This window comes from Prunus avium, chromosome 2 (genome assembly GCF_965620075.1).
Source record: "Prunus avium chromosome 2, drPruAviu1.hap1.1, whole genome shotgun sequence".
In the NCBI taxonomy this organism is placed as follows: Eukaryota; Viridiplantae; Streptophyta; class Magnoliopsida; order Rosales; family Rosaceae; genus Prunus; species Prunus avium.
Genome location: NC_142285.1, coordinates 24,802,685 through 24,815,781, shown reverse-complemented (window position 1 = coordinate 24,815,781; position 13,097 = coordinate 24,802,685). Strand labels below are relative to the sequence as shown.

Sequence of the window (13,097 nt, the reverse complement as noted above, 5' to 3'; positions counted from 1 at the left end):
TATACTTTACCATAAAAAATGAAAACTAAAAATTAAAATTAAAATAGTTATCAAACGGGCTGTTTTTCCACGTCACATATGTCATATCGGTTAGAGGGAAATGAACAGTATTTTTTATATTATATAATATTATTGAAGGTCTATGTGGCACTTTTAACCAAAAGTAGAAATCAACGCCTTTCAATTAAAAAAATGGAGATTGAGGTGAAAGAAGCTTTGGCCAAATGAAAAGAAAACGTTTTTGGCCGCAAATCTCGTCATTTTCAAAACATGTATCGACGGCTACAAAACATATTCCCGAGAATCGTTTTTATTTTGTATTAAGTTCTCCGAGAATCATTTTTATGATGGAATCCGACGACCTTTTGCCATCTGGAAAAGTAAGAGACTTCGAAAATGAGGTTTGTGTTATATTTTGTAAATGCAGACAACTACAACACCACTTGTTAAAGGCAAAGCTCATGATTTGTTGGGTGATATTAATGCACGCGGAATAATGTAGACCATGTAAGGATTGCTCAAATTGCACGCAACTGCACCAAGCAAGATTCTGAAAGCCTAAAACGAAAGGACAAAGTACAGCCTAGGGATGGTAATGGGTCGAATCGAGGGTGGGTATGGCATTCCCATATCTATCCCCAGTAAGCTTTTCTCCCCCATCCCCGCCTTCATACCCGCAATATTCATATCGGGGATTCCCCATCCCCACCTTCGTTGGGGAATGGGTTTCCTGACCCTCCCCATTACGGAAGAAAAAATCAATATATAACTACTTTGTTGAAAAAAAAAAAAAAAACTAATTCAAGATAATAAATATATATAATATATACTTATAAGACAATATAAGAATGTTTATATATATATTGGAAGTTAACTAAATAAATATGTAGTGTGGCATATGATTTGTATAAATTATATAAGTATATAATATAATAATATAAAATATAAAACTTAGTCGGTACAATCACTTTAATAGCATATTTATATATGGCAATATATATATATATATATATATATATATATACCTCATCAAAAAATTAATATATATTCTAAACAGGGAGCGTTCAGGTTGGGGATTAAAATACCATCCCCGCCCCTCCCCGAACACCATACCCAAAAAAATTCCCCATACCCGACCCATTAGGGTTGAATCCCCACGAAGACCCTTACCCGCGGGGAAAATTGCTATTCCTAGTACAACCAAGCATCTGAAAAGTTTCAAAGGAACAAAGAAAAGTTAATCGATGGTTGTAGGTGGTTTTTAGTTCCCTCGTCACTTGTGGGGACCGAAAATCAAATTCCACGTAGTATGGCTAAATTCATGTGGCACGATTTGTAAGATAATATCTTGTCTTAACCATGTTTTTGATCTTCTAATGGCATAAGAACTCGGCAGTTTACATTGATTTAGGAGTATAGACTTAAACATTATCTGCAGTTTTTGTTAAAAGAGTGTTTGAATTGAAAATAAGATCCTTGAGAATTCCTAATTCCATATGGATTAAAACAACCAATTCTAATGCAAACTGGATTACTTAAGTGTTTCTTAATGGCCAAGACACTTAAGTAAATGCATATAAACAGAGGTCCCTTCTCTAGCAGTCAATTACCCTACTCATATAGAAATCTCACCCCATTAGAAAGAGAGCTCAAGAACTGCATTGGAGAAGAATTTCTATCTCGCCTATTGAAGCTATGTGGGATCTAAGGTTAGTGTAAATGAATAAAGGCATGACAGAACTTACATGATTAAAAGCAAGTGAGGCCATCTCCAGTCATAAGGCTAAATGTAGTCCAGGGCTAAAAATTTAGCCCTCCAAAATATTAATTTTTTAAAGAATAGTACAAGGCTAAATATTTCCATCTCCAGTCATGTAGGGCTATATTTTAGGGTCCTTCATATTTTATTATTTTGATAAAAACTATGGTACAACACTCATACATTCCATAACTATGTATTGTTTAATTTAATTAAACTACTATTTAGAGATAATATTGCATGACCAAGAATTTTTTATAATTTTTTTTAAAGAACACTTGAAAACATTTAAAAAGTTGACCACATTAACAGAAAAAAAAAAGAAAAAAAAGGATGGGTTTCAATGGTCTAACCTCCAACGATCATGAGTAGTAATTTTTTATAATTTTTTTAACGAACTGAAAACATTTAAAAGGTGACTACATTTATAAATAAATAAAAAAGGGATGGGTTTCAATGGTCTAACCTCCAATGATCATGACCAATAATTTTTTTATAATTTTTCTTAAACAACACGAATTGCAAACATTTAAAAAGGCTTTTAAATATATATATATAAATATATATATAAGAGTCTGGGCCAGTACCTGGTATCAGAGCCAAAAGTCCCTAGAAGAGCTGTTAAGTTTAAGGTTCAAACTAAGTTGTTGGTTTAATCTTCTGGTTTTTCTGTCAAGTTTCCTTTACTCACTAGTCATCGAGTTGTCTAGCTGTCAGATAGGCTCATTAGCCGTTGCCCGTTAAGCTAAGGCGTTGAGAGACCTAGGCAGGGACTAGCAACCTTGAATTAGGAGGAGAACAGAAGGAAAGCATAAAATCCAGAATTTTAAAATGGCAAGCCTTAGGAGAATATTGTCTATCCGTTCTTCTGGAGAAGCAAGCTCTAGTAACAGTCCTAGCCATAGAACCCTACGAGTTAAAAACTCTCAAGAAATAATCATGCGGGACGTAGAAAAGGAGTTGTGCAACTGGGATATACCCAGAGTACCCATCACTGATATATACTATAAAGGATCTTTCAAGTTCAGATCTGATTACGCAATAAAAACTGTTGAAAAAACGATATCTGTCATTGATAAAAAAGATAGTTTTCAGCTATTCACCCAGAGTCAAATCGACCAGCATCTGGAGAGAAATTATAACTATTTGCACATAGGATTGGTGCAGGTAGCGGTGAAACCACTTACCAGAACAGGATTGCCCAGTTCAATCTTGCTTTGTGTAAGAGATGGAAGACATAGAAAGTTCACGGATTCCTTGTTAGGAATAGTTGAGTCAACCTTAGGGGAAGGTCCGATATACTTTAACTGTTTCCCAAACTTTTCTGTTGCACTTTCCGACGTAAATGTCTTAAAAGCTTTAACATTGAATATTCAAACTCAGGGTTATGATATGGACCCAGGATCCCAAAATCTAGCGATCATTTATAGGGTTTCATATAAGGTTATGAACACTGTCTGTCCCAAAGCTAAAGATTTAGACAGCAAAGGTGAAACTACCTTGTTCCAAACCAACCTTGAAAAATCAAACGTAGCAGTCCCAAAAATGATAAAGTGGAGTGATATAACCCTACCAGAAAAGTGGATTTTGGATGAAATAGTCCCAAAGAAGCCCCTTGAAAATCAAGAACCTACTCGGATCTCCCAATTCGCTGATGGAGAGGTAGAAATACAATTCTCCAACGCTAGAAAAACTAGGATTGATCTAGCGCCCTTTGGATCTAACCTAGAACCACATAGGTCGAGTACCTCTAGGATTGATCTAGCACCCTCTAGATCCAACCTAGAACCCCATAGGTCGAGCACCTCCTCTGATATAGCTTACGATCTAGACCATGACAGAATGATCTTGGCAGGACTTAGGAGAACCCAGGAACAGACACAAAGGCCAGCCTACAGGTTTGAGCAAACCCTTCCAAACCCAGGAATTAGGATAAATCCACCTCAACCCGAGCCTTCCTTCTCGGATGTAGAATTTGAAATAAATATGTTAAAATCCTTTGAAATAGAACACGAAAAGATAAAAAGGAATTATCTGAGTATTGAAAACATTAATAAAAGAATCTGGTTTGAAACAGCCTTTCAGGAGCATAGGCAAAATCATCTCTGGAAAGCCCATACCGCCTTTATGAAAGAAAAGAAATTCAATTGTTTCTTTTTTACGTGGTTAGATTGGTGTGCTCAGAAATATGACATTCCTGAATATAGGTGTAACATCCTGGTCCTAAAAAAAAAAAAAAAAAAAAAAAAAAAAAAGAAGAAGTAAAATAAAATGATTTGAATTAATTAAGGTTTTTGAAATTTTAAAATATTATTTAATATAAAAAGGGTCAAAAAGGTCATTTTAAGTTCGGGAAGGAATTTGGGACTTTCGATTGTACCTGTGCATAGAGCACGTCGAAACGAGTCCGTAGACACGTAGTGGGCTCAGATCGGAGTTATAACGAGGAAAGTACGATCTAAATACTTCGAGGGGCAAAGTCGTAATAGAGGAAAAATCAGATTTTTAAAAATCTGATTCTCCTTCCTCTCTCTCACTCTCTTCTCTCCCTCCCGTGCGACCCAGCCCCTCCCCCTCCATTTTTTCAGTTCAGCCGGTGGCCTCCAAGGGCCACCGTCGCCGCCACAGGCCACGGTTGGCCACGGGACCAGACCCAATTTGACCGGCCAGCCTCCCCCGTGCTACCACACCCCTTCGCAGCCGCTGGAACTGCCGGTGTTCGCCGGAAAAAGCTTGTTTTTGGCCGGAAATTTCAGAAACTTTGGATCGCTCGTTCTCCCTCAATTCTCCACCAAATTGGACGAGTGAGGTATGGTTTTTGGACTATTTTTCGTGCTCTAGCTGCCTGTTGGTTAGGTTTCCAGAAATTTTGAGAGTTTATAACTCAAATTTCGAATTGAAGAAAACTGGCAGTTTCGGCCACCATTTTGGGCCACTTCCGGCCATTTTCTGGCCTTCACCCAAGAAGAAAAGTGATTCCAAATTAGGTGTATTACCTAGATTAGGAGTTTGGAGACAAGATGTTAAGTTTTTCCGGCGAGTGGTTATCGCTTTGGACACCCACGTGCTATCGGCGCGTTTGGTGTGGCACTGTAGCAGAGAGACATTTTTTATCCTAAAATGATCTCCTGGTTGTCACGAGCGCGTAGGAATTTACGGAACTCAATTCGGATAACGTTTGGACCCCGAACGGATTTTACATATTGTGTGAATTCCGGGTTCGATATGTTAGAACCGTTGGATCACTTCCAAATTAATATATGTTGATTTAGATATTCCTAGGATCGTGTAGGAATTCGCGGATCGGGAATCGGAGCCCCGGATGTTCCGATTTAAATAGTTAAAGTTTGTGTTTTACGTTAATCGTTACGTTAATCGTCCGATCGTGCGATCGTGAGTGATCCGACCGTCGGATTCGGACCAAACTTGAAGGATAGGTTTATTAAACCTTGTGGAACCCTTAGGGATGTTCGGATTGAAATATGGAGGTCGTGGGGCCCGCGGGCCCGGTTGACCAAATTTAGAAAGTTTGACTCTCGGTTGACCGTGAGTCTTCCGAGGTAGTTTCATACTTCGAAAAGTATTAGGATGACCTTGTAAACGAGTGTTAATTGTTATTTGAGTTATTTGGATTATATTGGGAGTATGAACTTGTTTATAATATCCTATGGGATCCTTGGATAATATTTGATAATTGAAATTATGAAATGGATGAGTATGGGATACTCGATTTGTTGGGTTGTGAAAGTGAGTCTTGGGACTCGGTTATGATTATTGGAAATAAATGGTGTGATTTTGTGAATGAAAGTATTACATAAGAATGTAATGGTTTATTGAAATTCATTTTATATTTATTGGTTGAATTTATTATCTTTGTAAGTATTTGTAATATATGTGAGTTTTGACATATCCTAGTATCTGGAGTTATATATATATACAATACTCGAGAAAGTGCTATGTTTGTTGAATATGTGTGGGGTACTTGGGATGTGGTTGTGAGATGAGGAGAGATGTGAGATTGGAATGTTAGTTAGAGTGCTATTGGCACTACCCTAGATACCCCATGGATATAGAATATGTTTGAGAATTTATTTGCAATACTATGAATAAGTATTGTGAGAAAATTGAATTAAGGAATGGGATATTACTTTATAATATTTATATAAGGATTATAAACTCCACCATCATACGTACCTCCCCCCTTGGATGATGATATTTGGAAACAGTGGATATGGACACTGGGATACATGGAAATGGATATGTTTTGGATATACTATTCACACGTGCCGGGTTTCGGGCGTGTGGGCTTTATTGGTCATGGATCCTGGAATTTTGGGATGCCGGAAAAATTGTGGATATGGTTTGGATATGATGGAACCCTTAATTGGGTAGTCTGCGCGCGTAGGACTGTTTACAGGCGTACGGGTCTTGATTCTTCGTCCGTACGTGCTGGCTGAGAGTTAGTCCCCCAGTTGGACAGCTCGTCCCTTGCCACATAGTCCGTTTGAGGGCTGATAATTGTGAGCTAGTCAACAATCCCCTGTTGGATTGTTTTCCCCTGGTACATGATGATGGTGAGAGGTGGGTGTGTTTATGTATATATATAATTATTCTTTTCTTGTTATACATATTACATATATGTATATGTGGTTTCGATTCTGGTTTGAGATTTGTGAGCCTGCACATGTATGAACGTATAAGCCCTGGATTTGGGCAGTGTTGTTTGGCGCCATACGCCTTGGATAGGGTATGGTTGCGGGATTGAACTGTTAAAAGGGGAATAATTGGATAATGTGTTTGATGTACATACGCCTTGAATAGGGTATGGTTACGAATTTGAACTGATACAAAGAAAGAGTTTGAGAATGTGTTCATTGTGTTTTTGTCGAATTTGAAATTGTGATGGATCTAAAATGTATAGTTGGTTATGTTGTGAATGATTGTTTATTTTCGGAGTTGTGACCGTTGAGATGAGAACTACGTGTGGCTTGATCCCTTGTCCAAGGGTACGTAGGCAGCCTGGGGTCTCATCAGGCGCAGCCGCGAAATATGATTGTGTTTAAAAGGTTTGATCGATTCTGCGTATGTGATTTTCGATGTAATTGTCGGATTTGAATCTAGTTTAATGGTTTCCGTGGTATTCATAAAGTTATTTGAGACCATTAGTTGTTTGGTTTATATATTGTTCGACTTAAGAATATTGTTGGTTTGTTTCGAGTTATCTGAAGGCCGAGGGCCGATTTAATGAATCGCATGAGATTAAATTGTGCATGCTGCCTGTTGGGATATTAAAATGTGAATTTTATGCAGGTTGAAAATTTGGGAAATGTTCGATTTACAGGGGAGACTCTGCCGAAATTTCGGTAGGAACTCTCGTGCCCTTAATCCTTCTTGGGAAAAGAGGATATAGTTTCAATGAGTAGGCCTGACATCGGGTGATGTCGGGAATTCTACAGGATTCGTCTCGGATTTCGAGAAATTCGGGGCGGGTCCTGTCAATAGGAGCCATATAGAGATGATAGGAAGCCCATTCTCGACTTACACTTCCAAAGATGGGAAATCAGTAAAAGCCGTACATCCACCCGAGATGGTAATTAAACAGAAAGATATGATAGCGGCTCCCTACAAAGAAACCACTTTCCTTGATGATAGCACCAATAATTTTCGCACAGCTAGTAAAGAGGATATAGGCGCAGTTATTCAGCAGAATAATTACACCAACCTGTTTCTGCAGTCTCTAGGAAAGCAAGTCACTAGGATTGAAACGTCTGTTTCTGTAAAGGAGCAGAAATCCGACCCCGGTCCTTCAGAAACTAAAAGGATCAAGGAAATGAGTAGTCAGGTGTTCTTCAAACCACCTCCCCCTTTAGATAATAAAAACTTTAAGATGGGAAGAACATTGTCAGAAGATGAAAATTTTGTTGATATCCTGGCAAAGAAATTATCAGAAGTAAAATTGTCAGATAAAGGAAAAGGTCCTCAAGTGTCGGTTCTCACTGAAGGAGAAATAGAAGACCTTGAAACGATGTTTAAGGAAGAACGACCTGAAATTAATAAGTTAACAAATGAAAAGAAATTCACTCAAACTGCTAAAACAAGAAATTACTACCCCAGACCCACTCCAGTAGATTGACAGTTTGAGGAAGATGGAATGTGGAATTCCACTCAGTATGATGGAAGCTCCATAGTAGAATGGAATATTGATGGTCTAACGGAATATCAGATCATTAATGCAATGAAACATATGATGATGTACGCTACAGCCTCTAAGATAAAAGGAAATGGAGATAAGAGGGTGGCTGAAGCTATCATCGCAGGCTTTGTAGGTCAATTAAAAGGATGGTGGGATTTCCACCTAAGCGACTCAGCTAGAGCCCAAATCCTGAACGCCCAGGTGGCTATTGGTCAGCAGAATGAACAAGACCCAGTAACTGGATTAATCAAAAGTGAAAACATTTACCAGGAAGATGCGGTAAATTCACTAATTTACACAATTACTCTACATTTTATAGGAACTACAGAATTACAGCACGACAGGTCTAGAGAACTCTTAATGAACCTTAAGTGTCCTACCTTGTCCCATTTTAGGTGGTATAAGGACGTGTTTTACTCCAAGGTGTTCACTAGGCAAGACTGTAATGCTGACTTTTGGAAAGAGAAATTTCTTTCAGGATTGCCACTTCTATTCGCTGAAAAGGTTAGGAATAGAATTAAAGAGAAAAATGGTGGTGTCATTCCTTATGGGTCTTACACCTATGGGGAATTGTCCTCTGAAATCTGCGCAGAAGGATTAGCTCTTTGCACAGATATGAAACTAAGAAAACAGCTTGATAAGCAAAAGGCCCTAGGAAAAAAGGAATTAGGTGACTTTTGTGAACAATTTGGTTTTGAACCAATAAAATCATATTCACATAAAACATACAAGAAGGGAAAGAAATTTGGGGGGCGTAAGACTAAAAAATACGAGAAATATAAGTCTGAACCTAAAAAGCCATATAGAACTTTCAGAAAAAGGAAATACACAGGAGATACTAGCAAAAAGGCTAGTAAAGGAAAGAAAGGAGATGTCCCTACATGCTATAAGTGTGGAAAAGTATGACATTATAAATCTGAGTGCAAAATGAAGGATAAAATCAGTAACCTAAGCATTAGTGAAGACCTTAAGCAACAGCTTTGCCAAATAATGCTTAATTCATCTAGTTCTGAACAAGATAGTGATGACGAACTAGCCCAACTAGAAAATGAAGAATTGTTTGAATCAGATACTGAAACTAGCTCAGGTAGCGAGGAAGAGTGCGCCTGTCAATTTAAAGATCTGAGAATATGTGTCTTAACAAAAGAAGAAAGTCTAATAGTAGACTTAATTGATAAAATAGAAGATCCAGAAAAGAAGAGAGAAGCTTTGGAAAGTTATATCTCGCTAGCTAGAACCGGACCAAATAATCCCCAACCGGCCATAACTAATGTAAGACAACCAGTTGAAAACTATAGTTTTAAGACTATAGTAAACAGAATGAATGATAAAATTCATAAAAAGGAACCTACGCTCAACGACCTTCAGTGCGAAGTCCATGATGTGAAAGAAGAACTTAGAGAGTTAAAAAATAGGGTTAGAGTTTTAGAACTCTATCGTCCTTTTTCAGAAAAAGATACAGAAGAAAAATCTGAGCAATTAGAATTCGAAAACCTAATGGAAGAATTTCAAGAGAAAATAGAACCTGTAACAAGAGAAACCCTACAGGAAGAACAAGTTAATACTATGAGATTCATTAATAGCATAGATAAGGTAATATCACAAAAATGGTATGCAATGATAACTATTGTTATTAATAAAACCTACAAGTTTACTGTTGAAGGGCTGATAGACACTGGAGCCGATCTTAATTGTATAAATGAAGGTGTTGTACCAACGAGGTATTTTCAGAAAACTACCCAAGTCCTACACACAGCAGTCAATAGTTAAAGGATGGGGATTCAGTTTAAATTATCTGACGCTGCTGTACTTAATCAAGGAATTTGCTTTGAAACCCCTTTTGTCTTGGTGAAAGGATTAAACCAGTCCCTGATATTAGGAACCCCTTTCATTAATATGCTTTATCCTTTCTCTGTTTCTGAAGAGGGAATAAGAACTGAGGTAGAGGGTCAACCTATAGTCTTTAGGTTCTCTCAACCACCCAAGCATAAGTATATTAATGAAATTCAAGAAAAGATAAAGAAGAAAGAAAGTTATCTATATCACCTGAAAGAAGAATTGCAGTACAAAAGAATAGAGGAACAACTGCAAGACAATAGGGTAAAAGAAAAGGTAGAAGAAGTCCAAAAGATGTTTGAAAATCAAGTTTGTGCCGAAATACCCAATGCTTTTTGGAATAGGAAAAGACACATAGTGGAATTGCCATATGAGCCTGATTTTGATGAAAAGAAAATCCCAACCAAAGCTAGGCCAATTCAAATGAATGCTAGGCTAATGGAAATTTGTAAATCTGAAATTCAAGATTTATTAGGGAAAAAGTTAATTAGGAAAAGCTCATCTCCCTAGAGCTGTTCTGCCTTCTATGTAGAAAACGCAGCAGAATTAGAAAGAGGGGTACCTAGATTGGTGATAAACTACAAACCTCTTAATAAAGCCTTAAAATGGGTTAGATATCCAATTCCTAATAAAAAGGACCTTTTGGATAGATTGAATAAGGCAGTAATTTTTTCTAAATTTGATATGAAATCAGGATATTGGCAAATTCAAATTGCGGAAAAAGACAGGTACAAAACAGCCTTTAATGTCCCCTTCGGACATTACGAATGGAATGTTTTACCGTTTGGTCTAAAAAATGCTCCCTCTGAGTTTCAAAATATTATGAATGATATATTTAATCCTTACACAGCTTTCACCATTGTTTATATTGATGATGTTTTGGTTTATTCTAATTCTTTAGAACAACACTTTAAACATCTGAATATCTTTTTGAGAGTTGTGAAGCATGCAGGATTAGTGGTTTCGGCAAAGAAAATGAAATTATTTTCTTCAAAGATTCATTTTTTGGGACACAATATTAATAAGGGACTGATAGTTCCTATTGATCGAGCAATATCCTTTGCTGAAAAATTCCCTGATGAGATAAGGGACAAGCAACAGTTACAAAGGTTCTTAGGAAGTCTTAATTATATAAAAGATTTTTATAAAGATTTGTCTCAAGATTCAAAATTGTTATACCAAAGGTTGAAAAAGAACCCAACTCCCTGGTCAGAAGAACACACTAAAGCGGTAAGAAGGTTGAAAATTAAAGTCAAAGAACTTCCTTGCTTAGCCTTAGCCAACCCCGAAGCCTTTAAAATAGTAGAAACAGATGCTTCAGAAATCGGGTATGGAGGAATCCTAAAACAGAAGGTCAATAATTCAGAACAACTGGTTAGATTCACTTTTGGGGTTTGGAAACCGGCTCAAAAGAATTATTCTACTGTTAAGAAAGAAATGCTAGCCATAGTCCATGCTGTTTCTAAATTCGAGAGTGATCTTTTAAATAAAAAATTCCTGATAAGAGTGGATTGCAAGGCTGCAAAAGACATTCTGTTTAAAGATGTAAAAAATTTAGCATCAAAACAAATTTTCGCAAGATGGCAAGGAATACTATCTGCTTTCGATTTTGATATTGAATTTATTAAAGGTGAAACTAATGCGCTCCCTGATTTCTTAACTCGGGAATTTTTGCAGGGTGCGAACCAGGAGTTCCGGACAAATGACTCCAAGTAGGAGCTCTTCAGGAGCTCTTGCTAGGTCTTCCCCGACTGATCCAAAGCCCTTGATGACTTCTTCTCCATATAATAAGGGTAAGGAGAAGCAGATTGCTGAAAATCCATTCCGTGAGTATATGAATATGTCTGTAGCAATTATTGAAATGAATGATCTGGACAAACATCCGAATTTTCTAGCTGAAAAATATTTAAGGGATAACCTTCCTCCCTTAAATAAGCCCCGTCTATTCTATGAAACTCTCCTAATTGAAACTAAATCTGTTAATATAGTTCATCGTCATAGAGGTGAAAATACCAACACAATAGCCTTTTCCAAAATCCAAATTCTAAATGTTATTTCCTTCGAAGAATGGGGTCCTAGCCCTGAAAGGGCTAAAAGATTTATCCATCCTGAAATTAGGCCATATTCATATAATTTCTGGGATTATAAAAAAGCATGGGAATATGTCTTATGTTTTCAAAATCAAAACTATTCTCATACTTGGTTCATCCAATTTAAGCTTCGGGCTCTGAAAGAACTCCCAAATTGGTTCAAGAGCTTTTCCTTATCTGGGGTCCTACTATGGAATACCTTCCTCCTGAAATTAAGGAGTCTTTTCAAATGAAATTTTGTAAATGGAATAAGAATCATCCTGATCAAAGGACTTTGTTCATGTGGTTCATGATAATGTATGAGCTACCTTGGATATTAAAATGGGAATATGTCATCTCGGAAGACATTGATGAAGAATGGACCTATATTCCTAACTTAGTCCGAAGCATCTTAATTCGTTGGTGGGACAAATTCACAAGAGACCACTTAGTTCCTATCAAGATTACCCCAGCAATTTTTCCCTCATTTGATCCTGTTGCTGCTCAGCCTTTGGTCACTTCTTCTGCCAGTCTAAGTGTTTCGCAAAGGCTACAGATGCTGATAGATCAGCCAGGCTCTTCTTCATCAAAAGAAGATTTGAAAAAGAAAGTCCTCGAGATCCTGGATTTACATGACGAGTCGATGGCATCAGCTTCCGCCACTCAACCTGAAGATGAGGTGGACCCTTTTGCTAATGAAGACATGTTTGACCACTTTCATCCAGATCTCCATTCGGATCTTTATGATGGGCCCAAGTAATATTATGTCTGATAAGAAGACAATTTGTGTTTACTGTAATTTGTGATAAAGCTTTTTACTTTTACGTTTTTCTGGTAAAAGCAAGACGTTCCTGCTTTTACTCTGTTTTTATTTGCCTTTTGTAAGAGTCTGCCTTTTTCCTTTTTTGGCCGTTTGCGTGAACGTTCGGACAGAATCATTAAAGTGAAGATGCCGCTCTACTGTAGGCTGCTTTGTGATCTTCTGCCTCTAATTGACACATCAACAGCCAGGAGGCTTTAAATGAAGGGCTTCTCCTCCTTTGCGAAGCACAGAAAAAAGATCGCCTCTCAAGCAGAAAATAAACTTTGTGTTTTGAGTGTTTTTGAGTGTTTTTGAGTGTTTTCAAGTGCTGCTTCTGCGAAGCTTCTGTTAAGCACTACTGCTTTCCCTGCTTCTATGTAAGTTTGTTGAATATTAATGATACTACGTTTGATATCGTATTTAATTTCTATATATTAT

At 37.3% G+C, this 13,097-nt stretch overlaps 1 long non-coding RNA gene across 1 annotated transcript; it reads left to right on the top strand.

Annotated features, from left to right (window-relative positions):
• Window positions 1–4,287: 4,287 nt before the first annotated feature.
• LOC148296704 (uncharacterized) lies at window positions 4,288–13,097 on the top strand. The gene is made up of 2 exons (XR_015833671.1): window positions 4,288–4,568; window positions 11,466–13,097. It is a non-coding gene; the product is annotated as an uncharacterized LOC148296704 (long non-coding RNA).